This window comes from Sinocyclocheilus anshuiensis, unplaced genomic scaffold, assembly GCF_001515605.1.
Source record: "Sinocyclocheilus anshuiensis isolate Anshui unplaced genomic scaffold, SAMN03320099.WGS_v1.1 scaffold1184, whole genome shotgun sequence".
Taxonomy (NCBI): domain Eukaryota; kingdom Metazoa; phylum Chordata; class Actinopteri; order Cypriniformes; family Cyprinidae; genus Sinocyclocheilus; species Sinocyclocheilus anshuiensis.
In genome coordinates this window covers 1,137,446-1,148,247 of record NW_015547647.1, presented here as the reverse complement: position 1 = coordinate 1,148,247, position 10,802 = coordinate 1,137,446, and the positions used below count along the sequence as shown (strand labels likewise).

Here is a 10,802-nt window from a genome sequence, read left to right as displayed (position 1 = left end):
ACAGCTGATAAAAACATCACAATAATCCACAAGTAATCCACACGACTTCAGACATTTCAAGATATTTTTCAACTTCAAACCATTGCTTCCAGCTAAAAGTCCATAATATTGCATTCTCCAGTGAAAAAGATGTCTCGTCTGAATCAGGAGAGAAATATGCACAGATCAAGCACCTTTTACAAGCGAAAACAGTCCAACAGTTCCAAACAAATATGTTGGTGGATTTTAATGTGAGAGGACAACAGGGGATGGACTTTTTCACTGGAGGAAGTGTTATTATGGATTATGGACTGGTATTTTGTCCAGAAGCAACAGTTTAAAGTTGAAATGCCTTGATGGATTTTTATTTTTTTGTACAAACATGCAACTTCTTTCCTTCACAAGACATTAACTGATTGACTGGAGTCGTGTGGATTACTTGTGGATTTTTGTGATGTTTTTATCAGCTGTTTTGAGTCTCATACTGACGGCACCCATTCAACTGAAGAGGATCCATTGGTGAGCAAATTATGTAAAATATTTCTCCAAATCTTTTCTCTTATCCACTGAAGAAACGATCAACATCTCATCTACATCTTGGATGGCCTAAGAATGAGTAGTACACTTTTAGCAATGTTTTTTCTTTTGCATTTATAGAAGCATATTTTTCATAACACTAGAGGGCACCCCAGAGACTCATTGTCAAAATTGAGTGTCTCTTAATATAGCCAAGAGTCTAATGAGTACAAATGGTGTTCAATAAATAATGAATCTTTGTGCTTTGAAAGTTCAAAAATTCAAACCTTCCATTATGATGAGGATCGTGTGATGTCACTGTGATCATCGCATGATCTCACGTGTTGACTGGGCAGACTTTTCAATGTTCGGTCACCACGGCAACAGTTTGATGATCCCAGTAAGCGCTGTGACCTCGGTCTCTCCTTGTGCATTGTGGGAAATAGAATATCAGCAGCTGTTGCACAGTGGGTGACTTCTGCACTCCATCTAGCATGGCTGCCCAACGTAACCACAGTGATTAATTATGACAGAGATCTGGAACCTCTTGAGTGGACGGCACACAGTGCCAATGAAACGGGGCAGATCTCCAAATACAGAAAAAGGTTCATATTTTTAATTACTGCAATCATAATATGGATATTTATCCACTGAGGTAGAGTATTCACAAAGGGTAAATTGATCAAACCCACAAGTGAATGTTTAGCTATTTTTACTACTTTTTACTGATGGAATAAATAAGGTTTTCTAGATGCTGAAATCTTTAATATGCTGTTTTACTTTTAAATCATTACATACCCAAAACCAGATTAAAATCCATATCTAAATCTTTACCCAGATCCAGATCCAAAACTATATTCAAAGGCCTGACATCAATCAGAATTCATTCAGATCCAGATTCAAATTCAAACACATATCCACATTTATATCTAGATCCAGTTCCAGACCCCAAACCAGATACAAATCTGTGTTCAGATCCAAATTCAAATCCACATTTAAATATGCACCCAGATGCAGAACTATGTTCAGATCCAGATTCAAATCCATATTTAAATCTACTCCCAGATCCAGATCCAAAACTATATTCAAAGGTCTGGCATAAGTCAGATTTCATTCAGATCCAAATCCTAATTCAAATACAAATCCACATTCAAATCTAGACCCAGATCCAGACCCCCAAAAAGATCCAAATTCAGATTTAAATACAATTCTAAATCTACACCCAGATCAAAGTCAAAAACCCAATCCAAAACTATGTTCAGATCCAGATTCACTTTCAAATCCACATTTTAATCTAGACTCAGAGTCAGATCCACACCCAAATTCAAATTCAGATCTCATTGGATCCAAATTCAGACCTTGACCCCATTGACCCATTATGTTCTATAAAAAGAACTGATCATCAGTGTTGTACAAAGACTTAAGATAAAGCATATTCAAAAGGCTGCCCTACATCATATTGAATTTTTTCTATGCATATTCATGTTTATGGTACATACAGTATGCAAGCTCTGTGTAAAGACGATGGGCTGAGTGACCATCTTATACAGTTATACAGAGGCAGCCATCAGTCTCAAAGCTGTAAAAACTCAACAACTCACACCAGCAGTAATAAAGCATGCAACAGTCGTCAAACCCTCCCTCTCCTTCACACACATCTCTCTCCTCCTACCTGACTCTATCCACTTGAAACTGTAATTTTGTCAAAGCAATTTTGTCGAAAGTAACAACGAGAAAACACTATAGTTTAAACAACCAGCTCAAGCTAAAGAAAAGCATTCTGTCCTGATCAACAGAAGCATTTAAAGTTTCTAGAATCAAAGAATGCTCACTTTTACGTTCTTGTAATGTAGAGAAAATTGATAAAAAGAATCAGACAAGAGCATCACCCAACATTCAATTTCCAGTTGACCACATCATATAATTTCACTCTCAGGTTCCCTTCGATCTTACATACACACTCTCTGTCCGCACAATATTTGGCCACTGGGTTTAATTTAAAGATAACCTTCTTTCTTACACGGCACTTGATTTAACCTCGCTTTTACATGTCATTTTCAGCACTGGCATTGTTTTCCCAACTTGGATTACAGCGGCACTTACTTTTGCATACATGTTCTTATCCCAAAGACATTTTTTAGTTGAAATCATTGTGGAGCTCCACCCTGTTGCAACAATATGTTTGATGGTTTGATAAGGAAGTCATGAAAAGCGATGCTCAGGAATGCAGTCGGGTGTCTGATGTTAGACGTCTGTCTGAAGTGCCACTATATGACAGACAGATCAAGCCCCGATTCAGCTGGAATACTAAAAAGAGTCTCGTTTAGTCATAAACTGTAGGGACTTTTCTGGAAAATGTCTATACCAAGAAATTCAAAGCAATTTTGAGTAAGCTTTGATCAGATTCAGTCAAAATAAAATCTGATTGAGCCAAAATACTTTTTTAAATTAAAGAACTGTTTGCATCTTAAAGGGTGAACAGTTTGCATAAATAAATGCCCAGTTATTTTTTTTTTACTGAACTGATATTATTTTCATTCTGCTAAAGCACATTTTAGATACAAATTTTAATTATCTAGTTAGTTACCATTATTAGTTAGTTGACATTATTATGGTGGCTCTCATTAGATTCAAGATTTCATTTTATATATAAAATGAGAATTAAACAAATTTTTACATTACATAAGTTAGAGGGGGATTTTTGTTTAATTGTTCTAAAAAATGTCAAGAAATCATAGGGAAACGTCGATTTAGAACGGTTCACTCACACACTTCTAGAGCACAGTGAACAAAACGTTTGCTGGATTAAGTGGATATTTAATTACAATCCATTTAGTTTGAAATGTACTCGGAAGTCGTGGCCTCATGGTTAGAGAGTCGGACTCGTAACCCAAAGGTCCGGCAGGAATTGTAGGTGGGGGAGTGAATGTACAGCGCTCTCTCCCACCTTCAGTACCACGACTGAGGTGCCCTTGAGCAAGGCACCGAACCCCCAACTGCTCCCCGGGAGCCGCAGCATAAATGGCTGCCCACTGCTCCGGGTGTGTGTTCACGGTGTGTGTGTGTGTTCACTGCTGTGTGTGTGCACTTAGGATGGGTTAAATGCAGAGCACTAATTCCTAGTATGGGTAACCATACTTGGCCACATGTCACGTCACTTCACACTTTAAAAAAAAACAAAAAAAAAAAACAGCAAATCCATCCATCAATTGCCAGCAATGAAGAAAGTCTATTAGGCAAAGTTTAACACCTGCGTGAGTTGCATGTGAACGACTCTGTATTGCACGTGCAGACATTTCTAGACCAAAAGCTTATGAAAATTAGTGTTGGGTCGTTCTTACCCTCCTCCATCCCCAACTCCTCCTCTGTCAGTCGGGATTCAGCCTTCTGATTCTCCTTGAATCAGACTAATTCTAAAATGTGTACATAAAATGATTGAACTTTAACAATATCTGCAATACAGTTATGTTAGTTCTGTTCTGTTTACCCTGGGGGGTTATTGCAGCTCTCCCTGCTCTCATCCATGCTAGGCTGCATGGAGTTCAGGCCCAGAACAGAACCATACCGCCAATCCAAACTGTATGCTGATTGTCAATCATCTTTGACGATAGTGGTCCTGACAGAAACACTGACAATACAATAGAGCACTTAAAGTCCAAAAAAGACACTACCGTTTTGGCTGCCAAACGGGGCAGTGAGGACTGTCACTGCGAGTGTGTGTGCAATCTGAACCGTTCAGGGAGTTTGTGTGTGTGAGGTGTTCGGATCTCTCCTCTCGATACACTTCCTCAAACACGCTCACCCACGGTCTCTCGCTCTCCCTCCCTCTCATGTCGCAGTCTTGTCCGTGTGTGTATCTGCAAGGCTCATGTAGTGTGCGTGGACTGTCTCAAAAGTGTGTACGCCCCCCGTGGCCGTCCTGAGAGCAAACGGAGGCTGTCGTTTTCCCCCCAAAGACCCCAATGCAGATGGTGTGAGCAGTGAGGGTAAAAGTTTATGACAGCTCTGCAGTTGTCGGTTCGCGGTTGCCCCATGGAGGCGTTTGATTTTACGGTTGCAGCTATAGACTTTTAACCGGTCTCTTTGACTCAGTAATGCACTTGTATTGGACAGAGTCGTGTTCGGGATTTAATTTTGGATCACAGTGAATCCTGTACCAGTCTGAGTCACGCACTGGATGTGTTTTGGGTTTTATTGGATTTTTTTCCCCACTGCATTTCTGTGGACGTTCTCTGGATAGCAGTTTTAAGGTAATAATAGTCTGTTTACAGTAATTTGGCTGTTGCTAATGACAAGTTGGCCGCGTGTATGTGGTTATTTTGCTGTTGCGAGACGCGCGCGCGTGTATGCTTTGCCTTTTCCTAGGCTGTGATGTAAAGGTCATCCAGCTCCAGAGATTTTGTCTATGTGTGGGTCATAGCCACAGAAACACATAATGAACCATAATCAGTGTGGATGTGTATGATGCAGTTGCCTCTTTTATTTATTTATCTATTTATCTATCTATCTGGGTTTTTCATGAAATGTCAAGCAGCATCTTGCTGTCTCTAAAAGTCTAAAATCAAAATTTTAAACGATTTTAAATAATATTTGATTATTTTAAAAAATATACTTATTGAATGATTATTAATGTAAAAATTACATGTTAATAATCATTCAATAAGTATCTTTCAATAAGTATCTTTTTAAAACAATCAAATATTATATATATATATATATATATATATATAATTTGTCTTACGTCTTGAGATGGAAAAGTTTGTGCTATTTTATCACTTGTCAACTACCGACCTACAGTATATTTAAACAAGCCTTTCTAATAAGTTCCACAGACCTCACTGTTCGACAAAGCTAGTTTCATATTTCTACAGCTGTTGTCTACTAGATCTGACAAACTGAAGAAGCAGAAGTGTTAAAAATAGCTCAGATGTTCTCCTGTTCCATTCAAAAGTACAGCATTTTTAATTTTAGCTTTGTGGTGGACACCCAGAGGTTGGAGTTCTCAGTTTTAAGTACTTTGTCTCAGATGTTTCTCCTTATATTCTTAAGGAGAAATAAAAATAGACTCAAATGATTGTTGACATGTAAGTCAGAGCGTAGAGTAATAAATAAATGTGACTATTTCAGCTTGGGAGATTTTGACGAAAATTGTTTGAGTTCATATTGAAATCTCTTCTTTTGTTTGCCGACGACTTTGGCAAATCTGAGCACAGTTTGAGATTGAGATCTCCTATGAAACTCTAAAGGAGACACAAATGAGATTACTAGGGCCTTTTTCCTCAGGAGGCATTTAAACACCAGAGTATTTAAGCCATTTGCTCTTCTTTTATTTCCATTCCTATCTACAACAATTCAGATATTCAAGAGCTCTAATTTGTTATATTTCTTTTCTATGGGCAGAGCAGCATTTTGTTTACTAATAAACTCTGCTCGCACTGAATTATCTCAGCAGTTTCTGGAGTCAATTTGAGGTTTATATTGAGTTAGAGGAGGTGTGGAGGAGAGCAGCAGAGGGGGAGAGGTACTGTAGATGGAGATGCAGATAGAAACTAATGAAAGGAAGAGGCAGGAATGAACAACAATCTGTCAGCTCACTGACGCTGTAAGAAAATGATGATATCTGGAAAAGAATATTCACAAACAGAATGGGCTATGCTGAATTTCAGTGTGTTTTTAAATATTTAATTTTGTTATCTAGGAGAAACAGGTGAGATTTTAAAGACGTCTCACATGTTAGGGTTTTGTCTTTTGTCTTTTTTAAGGGTAACATCATATTCAAAACATTCTGGAGGTCCTAACCCTCGTCCAATCTCATAACCTCATTACCACACGTTATGGTGCTTTAACGTTGATGGAGGAACGTTATTTTGCCAGTACTGAGAGAGCGACATCACTGTGGCTATTTAGAGGACTGATCTCCTTAATTTTTCTCCATCAAACCCTTCGTGACCCTGCGCTGTGATTGTGTTTGTGATGCGGGCATGTCTGTCTCTGTCTCTGTCTCTGTCTCGTTCAAGCATTGTGTGCAGCTCGCTGACTGCAAACCATCTCATCTGGTGTTTGGGAGCAACCAAAGTCAGAGCAAAACAGTTGCATCACTTTTGCAGCTATACAATCTTAAAAATAAGGTCCTTTATTGGCATCAGTGGTTCCATCAAGAACCTTTAAGTCAAGTCAAGTCAAGTCACCTTTATTTATATAGCGCTTTTAACAATACAGATTGTGTCAAAGCAACTGAACAGCATTAATTAGGAAAATAGTGTGTCAATAATGCAAAATGACAATAGTAAACACAAATTTTTCAGTTAAAGACAGTTCATCATTGAATTCAGTGATGTCAACATCCAGCTCAGTTTAATTAAGGGCCTTATAGGCAAGTAATAATATTTTGTAACTGATACGGAACTTAATAGGTAGCCAGTGCAGAGACTGTCAAATTGGGGTAATATGATAATATTTTGGTCCGTGGTGTCCCGGCGCCGGAGTGAAGGACATCTGGGAAGATCGCGTCCTGGGTGCACCGGGCCTGTGCAGAGAAACACACGGAGTAGAGGTGGTGGGAGAATTTTAACATCCATGAAACTTTTTCATCGGACAACAGGTTATTTACAGTGGATAACAGTTCTTTAGATTATTCAAATATTCTTCACACTTAGAAAATATGGTTCTTTTAAGAACTGTTCACTGAAAGGTTCTTTGGAGAATTAGGGTTGTGCAATGTCTACCAAATTGGTATCGGATGATGTCTACAGTGAGTCGGTAATGTCTGTCAGCCATCGGCGATGGACGATGACATAATCTATCGGCCCAACCATATTGGAGAACCCAAAATGGTTCTTCTATGGCATGTGAAAACACCCTTTTGGAACCTTTGTTTTTGAGTGTATTTGAGCTTTTTTCCTGTCGTATTCACTAAAAATATTTATTAAAATAGATGTTTGTGTAGATTTGCAAGCAATTATGGCAGCAGTAATTCATCAATTGATAAAGAAGTAATCGAGAAGAGTGTTGTAGTCAATCGCACATTCGCCATTTCTAAGAGCCAAGGATAGTTTCACATTTCTGCAGCTGAAGAAGCAGAAGTGTTAAAATAGCTCAGTAGTTCTCCTTTTCCATTCAAGAGTAGAGCATGTTAGGTTTTAGCTTTGTTTGTGGTGGACATCCAAAGTTTGGAGTTAAGGAGAAATAAAAATAGACTCAAATGATTTTTGACAAACAAGATAAGTATGGAGTAATAAATAAATGTGAATTGCATGGCATGGACCATTTCAGCTTGGAAGACATTTATAATGAAATAGTATTCTTTTGATTGCCCAGTCTTATTCACTAACAATATTTATAATAATAGATGTTTGTGTAATTTAACAGTTGATTATGCAATGATGACGAACAGTGTTGTTGTCAAGCACATATTCAGCATTTTTGGGAACCAATGCTGTGCCATACTTTCTTCCAGGAGGCACTAAGGAAGGCAACTGTCTTGAATTATGGTCTGCAAAGTTCTAGGTTTGGCAAAAGTTTCTCACCTAGTTGTGAAGGTATGGAGACTAAGAATACGGTCTAACTTGTCTAAACAGTCCAAACCTCAAACAAAGAGGCAGTCAGGCGGTCCATTGAAGTGGAGTTAGTCATTCTGCCAAATTAGAGAAAGGACACAGCCAAAGCCATCCCAATCTGAAGGTGGTTGCAGTCTCACCATCATCATCATGATCCTTAAATTAACAATTGGCTTCCAGACTTTCTGTTTTTAGCAACTCTGTTTCCCTTATTGATACCAAAAAAGCCAGTGAGGTGCCTCGAGGCCAACGCCCATTGACTTACCAACCACTTCTGCTAAAATTTCCCCAACTGAGTCAGACAGTCATATGCCTACATGCATGGTTTTGCACAGATGTGAGAAGGATTCCGCAAGAGGAGTATTTTAATAACTCGAGAACCTTACGTGTGGCATTATGTTAGTTTGAATCTGACTTGTGACAATGAGGCAGATATACAGTATGACCTTTGTCATTTCTCAGTATACTTCACCCAAACATTTCTGTCATCATGTACTTAACCTAATGTCAATTTAAAAACCTTTTCTCTTCTAAGATTTACAGAAAGAATTAACTGTACAATGAAAGTGGATGGGGATTGTGCCTGTCAAGCTCCAAGACAAAAAGTGCCACAAAGGGACCATAAAATCTTGTGTATCAATACTTAGCGAATGAAAAACAACTTTTTGGTGAATTACTCACATTGACTACTTTTATGGTACTTTATTGTCTGTTTTGGAGCTTGATGGCTGTAGTCCCCATCTATTTTCATTGCACGTGAAACGGCATCCTGGACACGGGTTTGAAACATCATGAGGATGAGTAAATGATGATAAAATATTTATTTTGGGTTGAAATATACCTTTACATTTTATATATATTTCCATTCAAAAATTTGGGGTCGGTAAGATTTTAACGTTTTTAAAAGCCTCTTATGGCACTAATGGAATGGAACTTTTTTCTTTTGCATTTTTGAAAAGTTTTGCGTACAGATGACAACATTGTCAAAATGATCCGTTCATACACGTCTGTGAAAATGACTAAAACGCTGAATTATGCATGCCAGGCCAGTAGTTGGCGATGTCACTTTGTAAAGAAACACTCTGTGCCTGCACACATAACTATAGACTGACCGCGTAATATGCATGCGCATGACCGTTTTCACAAATTCTTGTTTTTGTAGTTTACACGAAGACAATAATGGTATTGTTTTCAAAACCGTGCACTTTGAAACCTGGTATCGAACTTTTGCGTTTTCAGGCTCCCAAAAATCTGTTGTTGTGTAAATGAATGCATGCATTCTAAATGTAGCCATTTCTCCAGTCTTCAGTGTCACATGATGCTTCGGAAATCATAATATGCTGATTTGCTGCTGAAGAAACAGCATTTCTTTTTTTTTCTTTTTTCCCAACAAATCTTTTTAACATTCTAAATGTCTTTACTGTCACTTTTGATCAATTGAATGCATTCTTGCTGAAAAAATAAACAAACAAAAAACAAACCAAAACAAAACAAATCTTACTGACCTCAAACTTTTGAATTTCTGACACATTCAAGTTGAGAAGTCGAAAATAGAACTACACTGTAAATAGGTTGCTGTAAATTTTACAGTAACTTACTGGAAGCTGGATGCCAGTAATTTACTGTAAAAATGTTTACAGTATTAGTACTGTAATTGCATTTACAGTACAATAATGTCTTTACTGTATTTTATTTACAGTATTATTACCGTATTTTCATTTACAGTATCAGTACTGTAGAGTTTATTTTCATTTAGTTTAAACATTTTTTTTACCTGTAAAAACAATCCAATTGTGGTACTGCACTGTAAACCATGGTTTTTAACATACCCAGCCATACACAATAACTCATGAGCTTTAGTTCTGATAATATTATTGGGAAAGAAATGATAGAAATTACTACTTTTATTTAGCAAGGATGCTTTAAATTGATCAAAAGTGATGATAAAGACATTTAGAATGTTACAAAAGATTTCTATTTCAGATAAATGCTGTTTTAAATGCATTTCTCTTTTGTCCTTTTACAGCCACTTCAACCAAACAGTCAAAAAAGAACTCCCTTGCCATTGGTCAGTTTTTCGCGGGCAAGCTCACTACTGTAAATTGATTTACAGTAGTGAGGAAATACAGTAGTGACCGTATATTTTCCCACAATCCTTTGCGGTTTACAGTAAAATACTGTATACACATTTTACAGTATTTTACTGTACATATTACAGTATAATACTGTTCAAATTACAAAAATCAGTTACAGTGTAGGAAGTGGAACCATTTCTACTTTTGCTAATTCTTCTGAAACATCTAAAGTTGAAAGGAAACAGAAAGCCAGCCCTTATGACAATTCTATATGAATTAATTGAGTATGATGTTATAAGGGCTTTCTGTAGCCTTTCACCTTTAGATCTTTTGAAATGACTGAAATGAAACAATGTAGATGGCTGAGTTGAGAACAGAAATAGGAAGTGGAACCATTTCTACTTTTGCTAATTCTTCTAAAACATCTAAAGATGAAAGGAAACAGAAAGCTCTTATGACATCATACTCACGTAATTCATATGCCACATGTGTCAGTCAAACAGCAGTGACAGTCAAACCCGGACCTTTACCTGACTGTGTACATGCACACTGGCAGAAAGACGTCTCTCACACCCTTTTGTGATTTTGGCAGGTTCTCTCCAGAATAAGAATCCTGATATTTAGAAGTTTTGCAGTACTGATTTTTATATTCGGAACATTTAAAGCTTTATATATA

The 10,802-nt window shown here is 37.5% G+C and overlaps 1 protein-coding gene across 1 annotated transcript in view; it reads left to right on the top strand.

The window, feature by feature from the left end:
* Window positions 1–4,328: 4,328 nt before the first annotated feature.
* Window positions 4,329–10,802, top strand: part of LOC107701953 (rho GTPase-activating protein 24-like) — a 126,033-nt gene continuing 119,559 nt past the window's right edge. The window contains exon 1 of the mRNA XM_016504118.1: window positions 4,329–4,745. The gene's annotated coding sequence lies outside the window, so the exon portion shown is untranslated. The remainder of the gene's footprint in view (window positions 4,746–10,802) is intronic.